Source organism: Herpailurus yagouaroundi, unplaced genomic scaffold, assembly GCF_014898765.1.
Source record: "Herpailurus yagouaroundi ecotype Mexico unplaced genomic scaffold, PumYag 164, whole genome shotgun sequence".
Classification (NCBI taxonomy): domain Eukaryota; kingdom Metazoa; phylum Chordata; class Mammalia; order Carnivora; family Felidae; genus Herpailurus; species Herpailurus yagouaroundi.
This window is the reverse complement of record NW_024412405.1, coordinates 272,967-288,142: the sequence shown is the minus strand read 5'-3', so window position 1 is coordinate 288,142 and position 15,176 is coordinate 272,967. Positions and strand designations below refer to the sequence as shown.

The following is a 15,176-nucleotide window of genomic DNA, read 5'->3' as shown; positions in this document are numbered from 1 at the left end:
CAGTGACTTAAACCGAAGCCCCCAGACCTGGTCCCGTGTGCCGGGGGACCTGCACATTCGCACAAATCACAGACTTTCAAAGTCACAGAAGTTATCAAAAAATACTGTTTTGGAGACATAGAGGTTCCCATGCTCTCAGATTGCAAACTGCTGTGGGGACACATGTCACCTCCCCGCGACCCAGTCTGGGGCGTCACACACCTGCGAGTGGCTCCATGAAGTGGCCAGAAGGGACCGTCCCTCACCGAGCTCCCAAAACATGTGTTTGCGTCCCGTGTAGGCGATTCTCTTGTGTCACTTTGCCCAGTGCCTCTCCCCCTGCAAGGGTACACCTCCAAAAGAACCTCAGAATTCTCCAGAGAACATCCTCCTGCGACCTCCTCGTCTGAGGGAAAGACGACAGATTTGAACAAATCTGCATAGTGCAATTTCCCAAATTAATGTTCACATGATGAAATGTTAGCTGGTTACTAAGATCAATGAATAAGCTTCCGGAGAACACAGTAGGGACATACATAAGAAATAAATAAAGAGGGACAAAATGTCAGTAAGTGTGAAACTATAATTACTAAAACAGCAACTGTGCCTCGCTGTAAGTAATCAAACTGTTAAGACTTCCTGAGTCGTCTACACCTTCCAGCACCGTTCCCCTCCCCTAAGTCTCTTGCTCCTATCCACTTTGTTTCTACTAATCACAGACACATTCTAGCAGGGGTGAGGATGTCCAGGCAGCTGAGAAGGGTGAAGAAAACAACAGAAACAGATGACAGAAATATTCTGAGGTGGTGTTTTTAACATAGGAACTAAGGTGAGGCTACTATGCAAACGTATGAAAGAGTGGGGGGGCCTAGACAGTGGTGAAGATAAGGATCTGAGCTGTCTTCAAGCTGGGCCTGGGCCCTCCTGGGGGCAACTTGCAGGGAGGTCACCCCACGTTATCCCTGCCCATCGGCACAGTAAACAGGAGGTGCCAATAATCAAAACCACACAAAGAGCATGCAGTCTGTAGGATGCCCCTGTGCCACAGAAACCTCAGCCTGGGAAAGGTTTTCACCTGGTGCTCCCGCCTACAGAGGAGCTAGAATGTGAATCAAACAGGGCAGAACAGCTGGGAAATCACCTGGGAGGTCACCTGAGAGAAAGTCTGGGTCAACACCTGAGAGAACACTCAGGGAACGGCTGGGAGATCACCTGGGGGAACACCTGGCGAATGCCTGGCAGTGGACACCAGTGCCACAGGGCCACGCCCAAGGCCCACCGTTTTCTCCGGTCAAGGTGTTGTACACTTGCTTGTATGTGTGCATGTCTGTGCATGTGTGTGTACACGTGTGTGTTTTGATTTCTGGTTTTTCCTTTAACAGCTTTATTGTGAAAGGATCAGAATACCAAAAAATCCACCTGTTTAAAGTGTACAACTCAATGTTTTTTAGCATATTCACTAGATTGTGCAAATATCCCCACAATCAGTGTGAGAACATTTTCGTGCCCCTGAAATCAACAGCCTCACCCCTTCCACCTCCCCCAGGCCCTGGCAGCTCACTCTCCATCTCTACGGTTTTGCCTGTTCTGGATATTCATATAACACGTGATCTTTGGAGTCTGACTTCTTTCAGAAGCATAATGTTCTGGGTTCGGCCACACTGTGGCCTGTGTCAGGACCCTGTACTTTCTCAGGCTGAGTGATACTCCCCCGTATGGATGTACTATTACATATATACCCAGTTCTTCAGTCGACGGACACTTGGGTTGTTTCCAGCTTCGGACTGCTCTGAACCCTGCTGCTGTGGTGACTGTGTACAGGCTCCTGTGTGGACAGGTGCGCCCGGGAGTACAGGTGCTGGTCATGTGGTATCCCCGTGCTCTGGCCTCCGAACTGTTCCCTACGGCAGCTGCAACACTGCATTCCCGCTGGCAGTGGATGAGGGTCCAGTGACACTCACGACTGTCTGTCTTTTCAGTTACACGTTGGCTTGGAATCAGAGAGATGCCTGTTCCTCAATTTGTTTTATGATGTAAAATGAGGCAATTGTGGTAACAGGGTTATGAAGACAGTAACATTTTTGGCACAGATTTCTGCACTTCCCACACAATGGCCGGGCCATTGCACTCTGGTTTCATGTCCCAGGTGACTGGGCTCCCCAAGCCTTCATCTCAGCATGAGAGATTCTGGGTTTACACTGCCTGTGTCCGAGCACTGACACTGAAAGCACGGGGGGCTGGGCCTGAGAAGCTGGCGTGTGACGACAACCACGCACAACCCAATCCACCCACAAGCCTCTAGGCCGCCGGAGCTTAAGGAAAGATCCAGCTTCTTTCCTAGAGAAAGTGTGAGGTTCCCAAGGCTGGTCTACAACTCTGTATCAGCCTCAGGGGCCAAGGAGAGAGGCGGAAACACTGTGTGTATAGGTTTCCTTTAAAATAGTTTCTTTATATGTATTTTGTCATTGCTGCTCAGAAGTACCGGTAACACAACTGTGGGAATCCAAAATTAAATGCTACAGTCTTTCCACAGCCCCAGGCCCAGCCATAGACCCACCCTCTAGAAATGTCACTGGTTTCTGTTTCTTGGCCCTGGAGCAAACATCACCAATTTAAATAACAGCATCACTGATATTTCTCAGTTTATCAATTTAAAATCAACTGTTGACTCCCTGCCATGAAAGATGAAGAATTTAGGGTCATGCACATCCCCCACTCCTGCCTTCCAATCATTTTACTACGTCAAGTACTCAACACTTCACGCTGCTCTGTACCTCACACTGTCTCACCTACTCTCTCGGTAAGTTGACTCCAAACATGCTAACTCCACAAGACGCCTGTATGTCACGACCATGTGGCTGTGTGTTGTGACCAGACACCACTGCCCCCTCCAGCTCACCCTTCACTTCGCCCCTTCTCGCTCGGCCTGAGCGCCTGCCTCCTCCAGGCTGTGCTCGGGGCCGTAAGGAGGACACCCCCCGGCCCGTCCAAGGGCCTTTATCACTTGACAAAGTACGAATTCAGCGTCCAGGTCCTCTTACCCTGTTTAAGGCACAATTCCACTTCTAAGAGCTTTTTAAATACATTAAATGGTCCAAATTTCCATTCAAACCTGTAGCTGCTTTCACAAATCACAATTCCTTGATTCATAAAGTAAGACCCTGGCCTGGCGAGGACGACCCCTCCCAGCCTGTGCTGGAAAGAGAGCCAGCCTTCTGCAAGACCTAGGGTTTGTTTGTTTGTTTTCTCCAGAAACAACCAACATAGGATTTCAGGCTGTTCTTTTCTGCCCTGAATACTTTGGTACTTTTCTTTCTTTTTCCCACACCGTTCTCTGTAAGAATCCTGGCTTGAACTTGAGAGAGAAAATTTCTTAGATGTTAACAAAAGATTGGAAAAACCATTTTCTTCCTTATAAAATCAGAGCCTGTCACTCATACCTCTAATGCAAAACCCAAAGTTCTGGAAACACTTTTAAACAGATGATGTTCCTTTGTTCATTCATGTCTGACCCAAAGGGAAACCGCCTGGGTCCTCACAGACCCAGGGTCTGCACCAAGAGCAAGATTTCATGTTATTCTGGGGTAAAGAGACTCAGAGGCCTTTCTGATGAAAGCTTGCCCTTTTCATAAGTAACTTATTATCTCTTTGGTTGGCCATGTCTCAGGCACTTCGAATGCTGCAGTCAGGGTGGTCTCCGACTCTGCTGGGGGGTCTGCAAGTAGTGAAGGCAACTACGACAGCTGAGCACAGGGCCGTGTGCTCACAGGACTTCACACATAGGTAACATCGTGTTAGTAAGTGTCACTGCAACAGTCCTGTGCAACACCTGTGAGATGCATGTGTGTGCCACGTGTGGCTCCATAAGGAAGGAGGCACTGTGGAAACACTAGCGGTGCTAACATCCGCGTGCAGAAGGCAGAGGGACTGCTCCCCCTAACAAACCCATAAAATCCCTTCCTCTTTTCCTTCCTCTCAGCGGCCAGAAGAGAGGCACAGAGAAGACAGATGGTGGCAACCCCCAGGCAGGGGCGGGGGGCTGGAAGAACCCCCCGAGCAAGGCGCCACGACCACCAAGGCTGGCTGGCTCTGCTCCTCCGAGCTGGACAGAAAGAAACAGGCGATGAGAGCAGAGGTCTGCAGCAATACAGAGTGCGGGAGACAGTTACCACAAAACAGAACCTGCAGGCCACAGATCTGGTAAGCATTCTGGTATCCAAAATATATAAAGAGTTCCTACAACTCAACAGCTACAAATGACCCAATTTAAAAACAGGCAAACAACCTGAAGGACATTTTCCCCAAGATATCCAAACTGGCACACGGACAGGAAAGGACGCTCAGCATCATGTGTCCAGGGAAACGCAAGACAGACCAGCAGGGAGAGACCCTCCACCATGAGGGCAGCTGGGATGTCTGTAACACAGGAAAATACCAGGTGTCGGTGAGAAAGTGTGGCACTCCTCCACGGCCACTGGGAGCGTGAGCAGCGCAGCCCTGTGGGAAGCAGGCAGCCAAACGCTCACAAGAACTGAGAACAGAAAGGTGCAGGTGAATGTCCACGGCAGCGCTGTTCACAGTAGCCCGAAGGTGGGGACAACCCAGACGTGTGCACCTGCCATCCAGAGACCAGCGGACATCATAGGCTGTGCAGGAGCAGGTGGGACGGGCTTGCTGGAGGAATACACACTGCTCCTGTGGGTGATTAAAAAGTCTGAAACTAAAGGTGAGTGGTGGTTGCACGACAAGAGAATGCAGTAAATCCCACTGAAGTCTATACTTTAAAAGGGATAGATGGTGATTTTTTTTTTTTTAAAGAGAGAGAGCCTGTGCGTGCACAAGCAGGGGAGGGAAGCAGAGGGAGCCCAACACAGGGCTTGATCTCTCAACCCTGGGATGTGACCTGAGCAGAAACCAAGAGTCCAGTCAGAAGCTCAACCAACTGAGCCACCCAGTGTCCCGAAATGGTGAATTTTATGTTATGCACATTTTATCACAATTTAAAAAAGAAAAGTAAAGATGCCTACCAGTGTTTTGACCGGGGCCGTGGCTGTTCTGTGTGACTGTGGTTATGACACAGGGGCCACATTCCACCCAACATCCTTTTACGGAGCAAGAAAGGGTATAAATAAATTCTTTTAAATTTTACACTTAATTTAATTTAATTAAAAAAAATTTTTTAATGTTTATTTATTCTTCAGGGAGAGAGAGAGAGAGAGAGAGAGAGAGACAGAGTGTGAGTGGGGGAGGGGCAGAGAGAGAGGGAGACACAGAATCCGAAGCAGGTTCCAGGCTCTGAGCTGTCAGCACAGAGCCCAATGCGGGGCTTGAACTCACAAACCTCGAAATCATGACCTGAGCTGAAGTTGGACGCTCAACTGACCAAGCCACCCAGGCACCCCTAATTTCATTTTTATTCGTACATTTTTGTTGGGAGTGAACATACACTTGGTAACCACAACTCAGCGAATTTCACATATGTGCACAGTATGTAATCAGTAGCCAGACCAAGATGTGGAATGGTCCCAGCACTCTAGAATGTTCTTCCAGTCTTCCCAGGTCAATACCCCTCCCAGGAGGGCTTAGCACTCTTCAAAATTTTATAACATCTGTTAGTTTTGCCTGTTCTGAACCTCATAAAAATGGAGCCAGACCTGTTAAAGCACTAGAGGTTGCAGACTGGATTCGAATTTCACCTTTAAAAAAATTTTTTTTAATGTTTATTTATTTTTGAGAGAGAGAGAGAGAGAGAGAGAGAGAGCACGAACAGGGGAGAGGCAGAGAGAGAGGGGGACACAGAATCCAAAGCAGGCTCCAGGCTCCGAGCTGTCAGCACAGAGCCCCATGCGGGGCTAGAACTCACAGACCATGAGATCATGACCTGAGCTGCAGTCAGACGCCCAACCAACTGAGCCACCCAGGCGCCCCTCACCTCTCGTTTTAATTTATAAACTGAAGTAATTTTATACAGAGAAGCTTGCCCCTCATCTACCATTTGATAACTCTTTCGTGAAGCTCACACAGAAAGCTGGGATAAATGCTTGATTATTCCACTTATTTACCAGATTTTCAAGTAACGAATTAGTGTCCTGTCGTCCTCGAAAGGTGAATAATTTAGGCTTTTTTGTAATTTTGCAATTATTTTTTATTGACACAATTTACATATAAAATTCAACCTTTTAAAATGTACAACTCAGTGCTTTTCAGTAAATTCACAGAGTTGTACAACTATCAACACTAATTCCAAAGGATTTTTATCAACTGCAAGTGAAGCCGCCCTGAGAGCCTTCACCCTGTCCTGGCCTCCACCCCCAGCAACCCACTGTTGGCTCACAGATCTGCCTCTTTGGGGTCTTTCGTATAAATGCAATCATGCACATTCGGCCTCTGGCCTCTTTGGCTTGACATCCTGTGTTCAAGGGCTTCCCACTGTGGCCTCAGGACAGTGCTTCAAGGTGTGGGCACAGCTTCATGTGCAAGCACTCACACACACACACCAGTCTACACCTGCACCCCAGAGACTCAGGAGAAACAGCACGAGACAACACTACCCAAACCACATGACCTGGGCACATCAGCCTGCCTCCCTAGGCCTCAGTTTCCCATCTGTAAACTGGGTGGCCAATCATCAGGACAAGCAACACTCCAGTGGCTCAGAAAGTAGTCCCCATCATAGAGGACATGATGCTATATGTGGAAAACCTGAAAGACTCCACCAAAAACCTACTAGAACTGATCCATGAATTCAGCAAAGTCACAGGATATAAAATCAATGTACAGAAATCACTTGCATTCCTATACACCAATAATGAAGCAACGGAAAGAGAAAGCAAGGAATCGTTCCCATTCACAACTGCACCAAAAACCATACAATAGCTAGGAATAAACCTAACCAAAGAGGTGAAAAATCTATACGCTGAAAACTATAGAGAGCTTATGAAAGAAATTAAAGAAGACACAAAAAAATGGAAAAAGATTCCATGCTCCTGGATAGGAAGAACAAATATTGTTAAAATGTCGATACTCGGGGCGCCTGGGTGGCGCAGTCGGTTAAGCGTCCGACTTCAGCCAGGTCACGATCTCGCGGTCCGTGAGTTCGAGCCCCGCGCCGGGCTCTGGGCTGATGGCTCGGCGCCTGGAGCCTGTTTCCGATTCTGTGCCTCCCTCTCTCTCTGCCCCTCCCCCGTTCATGCTCTGTCTCTCTCTGTCCCAAAATAAATTAAAAAAACATTGAAAAAAAAAATTTAAAATGTCGATACTCCCCAAAGCAATCTACATGTTCAGTGCAATCCCTATCAAAATAACACCAACATTCTTCACAGAGCTAGAACAGACAACCCAAAAATTTGTATGAAACCACAAAAGACCCTGAATGGCCAAAGAGATCTTGAAAAAGAAAACCAAAGCCGGAGGCATCACAATCCCAGACTTCAAGTTATACTTCAAAGCTGTAATCATCAAGACAGTATGGTACTGGCACAAGAACAGACACTCAGATCAATGGAACAGAATAGAGAACCCAGAAATGGACCCACAAACATATGGCCAACTAATCTTTGACAAAGCAGGAAAGCATATCCAATGGAATAAAGACAGTCTCTTCAGCAAGTGGTGCTGGGAAAACTGGACGGCGACATGCAGAAGAATGAACCTGGACCACTTTCTCACACCATACACAAAAATAAACTCAAAATGGATGAAAGACCTCAATGTAAGACAGGAAGCCATCAAAATCCTCGAGGAGAAAGCAGGCAAAAACCTCTTTGACCTCAGCCACAGCAAATTCTTACTCAATACGTCCCCGGAGGCAAGGGAAACAAAAGCAAAAATGAACTATTGGGACCTCATCAAGATAAAAATCTTCTGCACCACGAAGGAAATAATCAGCAAAACTAAAAGGCAACCAACAGAATGGGAGAAGATATTTGCAAATGACATATCAGATAAAGGGTTAGTACCCAAAATCTATCAAGAACTTCTCAAACTCAACACCCAAAAACAAATAATCCTGCGAAGAAATGGGCAGAAGACATGAATAGACACTTTTCCAAAGAAGACATCCAGATGGCCAATTGACACATGAAAAAAATGCTCAACATCACTCATCATCGGGGAAATACAAATCAAAACCACAATGAGATACCACCTTACACCTGTCAGAATGGCTAACAACTCAGGCAACAACAGATGTTGGCAAGGATGCGAAGAGAGAGGATCTCTTTTGCATTGTTGGTGGGAATGCAAGCTGGTGCAGCCACTCTGGAAAACAGTGTGGAGGTTCCTCAAAAAATTAAAAATAGAACTACCTTATGACCCAGCAATTGCACTACTAGGTATTTATCCAAAGAATACAGGGGTACTGATTCAAAGGGGTACATGCACCTCAATGTTTATAGCCATGCTATCAATAATAGCCAAAGTATGGAAAGAGCCCAAATGTCAATCAACGGATGAATGGATAAAGAAGATGTGGTGTATATATATACAATGGAGTATGGAACTAGAGAGTATTATACTAAGTGAAATAAGTCAGAGAAAGAGAGGTATCATATGATTTCACTCATGTGTGGGATTTGAGAAACTTAACAGAAGACCACAGGAGGAGGGAAGGAAAAATAAGATACAAACAGAGAGGGAGGAAAAGAAACCATAAGAGATTCTTAAATACAGAGGACAAACTGAGGGTTGCTCATGGGGGGCAGGGGAGAGGGGAAAATGGGTGACGGGCACTGAAAAGGGCACTTGGGATGAGCACTGGGTGTTGTATGTAAGCGATAAACCATGGGAATCTAGTCCCGAGCCAAGAGCGCACTGTATACACTGTATGCTAACAAACTGGACAATAAATTATTGAAAAAGAAAGAAAAAAGAAAGTCGTCCCCAGGAGAGCAGCGGCAGCCGCACCGTGTCAGAAGGCAGATTTCAGGGCCGCCCAAGACTGGTGTGTGAGCACAGAACCTGTGTGCTACCAGCCCCAGGGGGGTTCTGGGCTCCTGGGTCACGGTCCTAAGCCCACCTTGCTGCACTTGAGTGACACCCAGCTGTTCTGACACTGTCCCTAGCCGGAGTGCCTCCTCGTTGCCTCAGGAGACCCTCCCTGAACGGACCACCCTCCTCTGTGGCTGTAAAGACCCAGAAGCCTCAGCACCCTCTCTAGGAAGAGCTGTGCTTCCACGGATATCTGTTCCCGCCGGACCACCATTTCGCCAAACCTCCCCCACATGCCCGTTCTGAACTGACAGCAAGTGGCTGACGTGCGTGGGGCACTGTCCTTCCCTCCTCTGCCCTCAAAAGCACCCACTGCCCACCAAACAAAGCACTTCTGCCCACCGAGCATTCAGAGATCCCCACCAGCTAACACCCATCTGCATGTGCAGGATGACCTCCAACGACTCACCTCCACGAGTCAAAACGCGGCGCTGGCCCAAGCCCGTGTCTCCTCCACCGCGGGCCATGCTGACCCACACTCCCAGCATCCACATCCGCCCCATCCCTGGAGCCACATGGCAGGGTTGCCCTGTGCCACTCCCAGGGCGTGCAGGCGCCCCCTCCCACCCCACATGATCACTGTGTTCTGTGCACAGTCTGCCCCTGCTGAGAGCAAAGTCCTCACGGGCTCCGTCACCCCTCACTCACTTCCCAGAGCCAATCCTCACTCTTGGCAAACACATGCTGAACAAAAGAGCCATCCTTGGAGCTAACCGGGAACCACCCAGAGGTCAAAAGTCCTAGGCCTGCCAAGATGACCTCAGATGCATCACCCATGGAACATTCCGGAAGACATACTTCTTCATGATAGGCTGGCAAGGAGAGAGGCAGCTGGAAGGCCCATGGGTTGAGGAGGCAGGACCTTCAGAGGGATTTTAAAAATGAAGTAATGAAAGCTTTAAAATTATTTCCAAAAGGCCACAGACTGCTGTGTTAGCTGATTCATGCACAGGAGAGAAGAAAAGGTCTGTCCGTCTGCCAACCGCAAGAAAGCAGGAACCTCTGCTGGATTCCAGGCCCACCCGGCACATTTGGGCTGTGTGTCCCCACCTGACTTCACGCCCCAGACTGCAGCACAGGCTGTGGCGACCCCTCCCTCCCGGGGGCTGAAGCAAGTGTCCTTCAAACCCCTGCCCCCAGCACCTCGCACAGAAGCCAGGGATCTCTGCTCAGCTGGATTTGTTTAAACTCCAAAGTTATTTTTAACGCTGCCATTGGTCTAATTAGGCAGGAAACACTGGCCGGAGTACAGGCCGGCTGTCCTGGAGGAACCATGGGCCACTAAGAATGAGGCCACGTGGACGCACACAGGATGTCTTGCAAAACTTTGCTGAAATAGTGAAAAAAAGTACCTGGAGACTCTGATTTCATCTCAACATTCAGGTCACCCAGCCCCCCTCCCAGGGCTGGACTTCTGTGCGGCCACTTGCCCATCCCCTTGAGCCCAGATACCTTATCTTTAAAATCCAAGGGCTGAGAGGGGCGCCTGGGTGGCTCAGTCGGTTGGGCGTCCGACTTCAGCTCAGGTCATGATCTCGCAGTTGGTGAGTTCGAGCCCCGTGTCAGGCTCTGTGCTGACACCTCAGAGCCTGGAGCCTGCCTCAGATTCTGAGTCTCCCTCTCTCTCTCTCTCCCCTGCTCATGCTCTTTTGGTCTCTCTGTCTCTCTCTCAAAATAAACATTAAAAAGAAAAATCCAAGGACTGTGGAGAGGTCCTCTGCCCGGAGGGAGTGACGCATTGATCACAGGTGTCACAACACCCCCAATACCAGTGACCTCGCAGAGCTCACCAGCCACAGGCACAGCTTTCTGAGCATGACACCCATCTCGAAGCAGAACTGGGATTCAAAACCCACGGGGCTGTCTGGGCTCCTCACCACACCGCGGTGGCATTTTGGTCAGCACACCACCTCCGCCTTCCTTGATGCAGATGCCCCTCTAACACACACCAGAGCCTGAGGTGGCCTGTGGCACACAGGTGGTGATTCCAGGGCCCGGTAACACAGGTGTGGTGTTCCTGCAGGACTTTCTCAACAGCGGTCTGCCCCGGGCCCACCTGCTAGATGGTGGGGACGGGGGCTTTCCTGCTGAGAAGCCTCACTGGAACAGGGCTGGGCAGACCCTGGTGCTGGCCGGGGCGGGAACCAAGCCCACAGGCAGCGCCCCTCACCCTGTGCCACGGCGACCTGGGAAGTCTATGGCCCTCAGAGGCCTGACAGTGCACTGACGTCTCCCTTCTGGGCTTGAAACTCAGGCCCTCTCTCCCGAGGGAACCAGGGATCACCCTCTCAGGGTCTGGGAGCTGTGGGACAAGCAAAGAGCAAAAGGCCAGGCTGTGGACCTGCTTCACACGGAAGGCGTGTGTTGCTCTGGGTCCCCAAGGAGTAACCAGTCCCAGAGCAGGGACTAGAGTCAGAGCCTGCAGCTCCCAGCCCCTCGATGTCCTCATCTGCCAGAGTAAGGCAGCGCTGCATCCTCTGCAGACTCGTGAGCCCGGCCCAGGGAGTGATTGAGGGGTCTGCTTGCCACCAATGTCTCGGGGGCGTCTGGCAAAGACACGCAGCCCACCACCTCTCTGATGCCATGAGACATGTGCCTGGTTGCCCGCTGGCTGTTGGACTTTGGGTCCAAGCGGACGCTCTCTGAGCAGCACTTCCCATCAGGGTAGCTCTCCCCTGATCAAAGTGCAAGTGTCTAGGGGCGCCTGGGTGGCACAGTTGGTTAAGCGTCCGACTTCAGCCAGGTCACGATCTCGCGGTCCGTGAGTTCGAGCCCCGCGTCGGGTTCTGGGCTGATGGCTCAGAGCCTGGAGCCTGTTTCTGATTCTGTGTCTCCCTCTCTCTCTGCCCCTCCCCCATTCATGCTCTGTCTCTCTCTGTCCCAAAAAAATAAATAAACGTTAAAAAAAAAAAAATTAAAAAAAAAAAAAGTGCAAGTGTCTAAAAGACCCCAAGGCACCAACATGTGCTGCAGAACCCCAGAGGCCCCTGTATCTATTGCAGAGACCACAGTCCTCCAAAGGGGGCTGCAGGCTAGTCACACAGACCCGGGCCCCGGAGAGAGCTCCTGCCACAGCCCGGTCCCCCGCCAGATGCAGCCAAACCTTAGGAAGGGCCTGCGTGGTCGCCAGCAGTCACCCACCACCCGCCGGCAGAGCCACTGCCACCATCCAAGCCTGGCACTGCTGGGTGGTCATCACCCAAACCTTCAACCAGCAGCAATATCACCCACTAGGGGTGACACCGAGGGCCCTGCCCCCAGCACCACACAGTGGGAGTGGCCACCCTCCTTGGGTCACTGGCCACACGGACGGACGGCTCCAATGTGCGGCCCCCCGCAGAGAACCACAAACCAAAGCCTGTGCTGGCCCCTGGGTTTGCATCCTAATGGCAAGTTTAGAATAGGAAGCAATGGAAAACTTGAAACTTTGGTTTTTCCTTCCTCATTTACCAGTCTGCAAGACTGGCCAGGAGAGACAGATGTACCTTCCTCTTCAGCCTAACACCACGAGGCCCCAGCTGGCACAGAAGCGCAGCCGGGGCGCCGGCGCCCTCTCCCACCCAACAGCACCAGTCAGCCCTGGCCGACCCTCCGCTGCCCAAACCCGAGGGCCCCGGACAGAGCCCTCCAGGTGGCCCAGGGCTGGCGGCACGCTACAGGCCTTCCCAGCTCACAGGTGAGACCAAGAGGCCCTCACTCCCTCAAGGCAGAACAGCCACCACCCACGGTCTGAAACCTCTGCCCGCAGGGGTTCCTGGCTGTGTCCCCAGTGGGCCACCAACCATGTGCTATCCCTGTGCCTCACACCCTCGTCCCAACACGCCAGGGAGGCAGGCTGTGTAGCAAGCGAGGGCCTGGTGTATTTACACAGCAGCTGAGACTCTCAGAGCTTGGAGGCAGGTGCTGGTGAGCTGGCACCTCGACCGCATCTCTGAACCTCTTTATCCTGGAACCGATGAGCAGCCACGGCTTCGGGACGGTGCCCAGGGCAAGGAGCTGTGGTGGAAAGGGGCTCGGGAGCCCCTCAGCTGAGAGCAGAATAGCCCCAGCCTCCCAGGCGGGGGCAGGGATGCTCTCTGACTTGTCGTCCCTGAAAAGCCACCATCACATCAAGGGGCCAAGCCTGACAAAGCAGAAGTTCACTTTCCACACTTTCAAGGATCCACAGCTTGACACTGAGGCGCCCACACATTGTTGCTATGCCATACAAGAGGCCAAGGAAGCTTCTGCCAGACACACACTACTTTTCTGCCTCCCCTTACACCTGGCTGATTTCCACAGTTGCCATAGCTGCTCAATCTTCTAAAATATTTTTTTGAAAGCCATGAATAAATCAATATCTAGATCTCCTGGGAAAATACAACTTTACCCTTAAACAACGAATGCAGTGGTTACAGGTGATGCCCCTGTGAAGTCACAAATCCACATATAATTTTTGATTCCCCTAAAACTTAACTACTCTTCCCAAACTATTCCAAAAAATAGAAGAAAAAGGAAAACTTCCCAATTCATTCTAGGAGACCAGCATTACAAGCCAGATAAAGAGAGAACTATAGGCCAATATCCCTAATGAACATGGATGCAAAACTCCTCAACAAAATACTAGCAAACCAAATCCAACAATACATTAAAAAAGAATACCATCCACCACGATCAAGTGGGATCTATTCCAGGGAGGCAAGGGTGGTTCCACATCTGCAAATCAATGAAATACATCACATCAACAAGAGAATTGATAAAAACCAGACGATCACCTCAACAGATGCAGAAAAAGCACTTGACAAAATACAACACCCACTGATAATAAAAAAAAAAAACCAAACCCTTGACAAAGTAGGTTTAGACGGAACACACCTCAACGTTATAAAGGCCATGTATGAAAAACCCACAGCAAACAACCTCAATGGGGAAAAACTGAGATTTTTCTCCTAAGATCAGGAGCAAGACAATGATATCCACTCTCCCTACTTTTAATTCAACATAGTAACAAAAGTCCTAGCTATAGCAATCAGACAAGAAAAAGAAATAAAAAGGCATCTAAATTGGTAAGGAAGAAGTAAAACTTCTAGTATTTGCAGATGGCATGATACTATTTATAGAAAGCCCTGAAGACTCTACTAAAAATCTATTACAACTGATAAATGAATTCAGTAAAGTCACAAAATACAAAATTAATGCACAGAAATCTGCATTCTTTTACAGTAATAATGAAGTAGCAGAAAGAGAAATTAAGACAACAATCCCATTTACAACTGCACCAAAAATAATGAAATACCTAGGAATAAACTTAGTCAAGGAAGTGAAAGAACTACACTCTGAAGACTATGAAACTGTGAAACATTCATGAAAGAAACTGAAGACGACACAAAAAGATGGAAAGACATTCCATGGTCGTGAGTTGGAAGAACCAATACTGTTAAAATGTCCATATTACCCAAAGCAACCTACAGATTTAATGCAATCCTTGTCAGCATTTTCCACAGAATTAGAACAAATGATCCTAAAATTTGTATGGAACCACAAAGACCCTGAGCAGTCAAAGCAATCTTGAGAAAGAAGAACAAAGCTGGAGGTATCACAATCCCAGTGATAGTGGGTCCCTCAACTAGACAGTCCCTCCAACTAATGGTGTTGGGAAAATTGGACAGCAACATGCATAAGGACAAAGCTGGACCGCCCTCCTCCACCACATACAAAAACAAACTCAAAACAGATTAAAGATCTTGGGCGCCTGGGGGGCTCAGTTGGTTGAGCATCTGACTTTGGCTCAGGTCATGGTCTCACAGTCCGTGAGCTGGAACTGTGAGCTCAGACTTTGTGCTGACAGCTTGGAGCCTGGAGCTGCTTCGGATTCTATGTCTCCCTCTCTCTCTCTCTCTGCCCCTCCCCTGCTCACACTCTGGCGTGCTCTCTCTCTCTCTCAAGAAGAGAAAAATAAAAATAAGCATTAAAAAGGTAATAATAATAAATAAAAACAAAATGGATTAAAGACCTAAATGTGAGACTTGAAACCATAAAAATCCTAAAGGAAAACATAGGCAGTAAGTAACCTCATGAACATTGGCCGGAGCAACATATTTATGGATATGCCTCCTCAGGCAAGAGAAACAGAAGCAAAAATAACTCCACCAAAATAAAAATCTCATGCACAGCAAAGGAAACCACCAACAAAATCAAAAGGCAACCTACTAAATGAGAGAAGATATTTG

At 49.1% G+C, this 15,176-nt stretch overlaps 1 protein-coding gene across 2 annotated transcripts in view; it reads right to left on the bottom strand.

Annotated features, from left to right (window-relative positions):
• The window catches only part of RASA3 (RAS p21 protein activator 3), a 120,777-nt gene that overhangs the window by 79,086 nt on the left and 26,515 nt on the right, over window positions 1–15,176 (bottom strand). Inside the window, exon 1 of one of the 2 annotated variants that reach the window (XM_040486986.1) lies at window positions 5,007–5,074. The exons of the other annotated variant lie outside the window; for it this stretch is intronic. The gene's annotated coding sequence lies outside the window, so the exon portion shown is untranslated. Of the gene's footprint in view, window positions 1–5,006; window positions 5,075–15,176 lie in introns of those variants that run through there. 2 annotated transcript variants of the gene reach the window in all.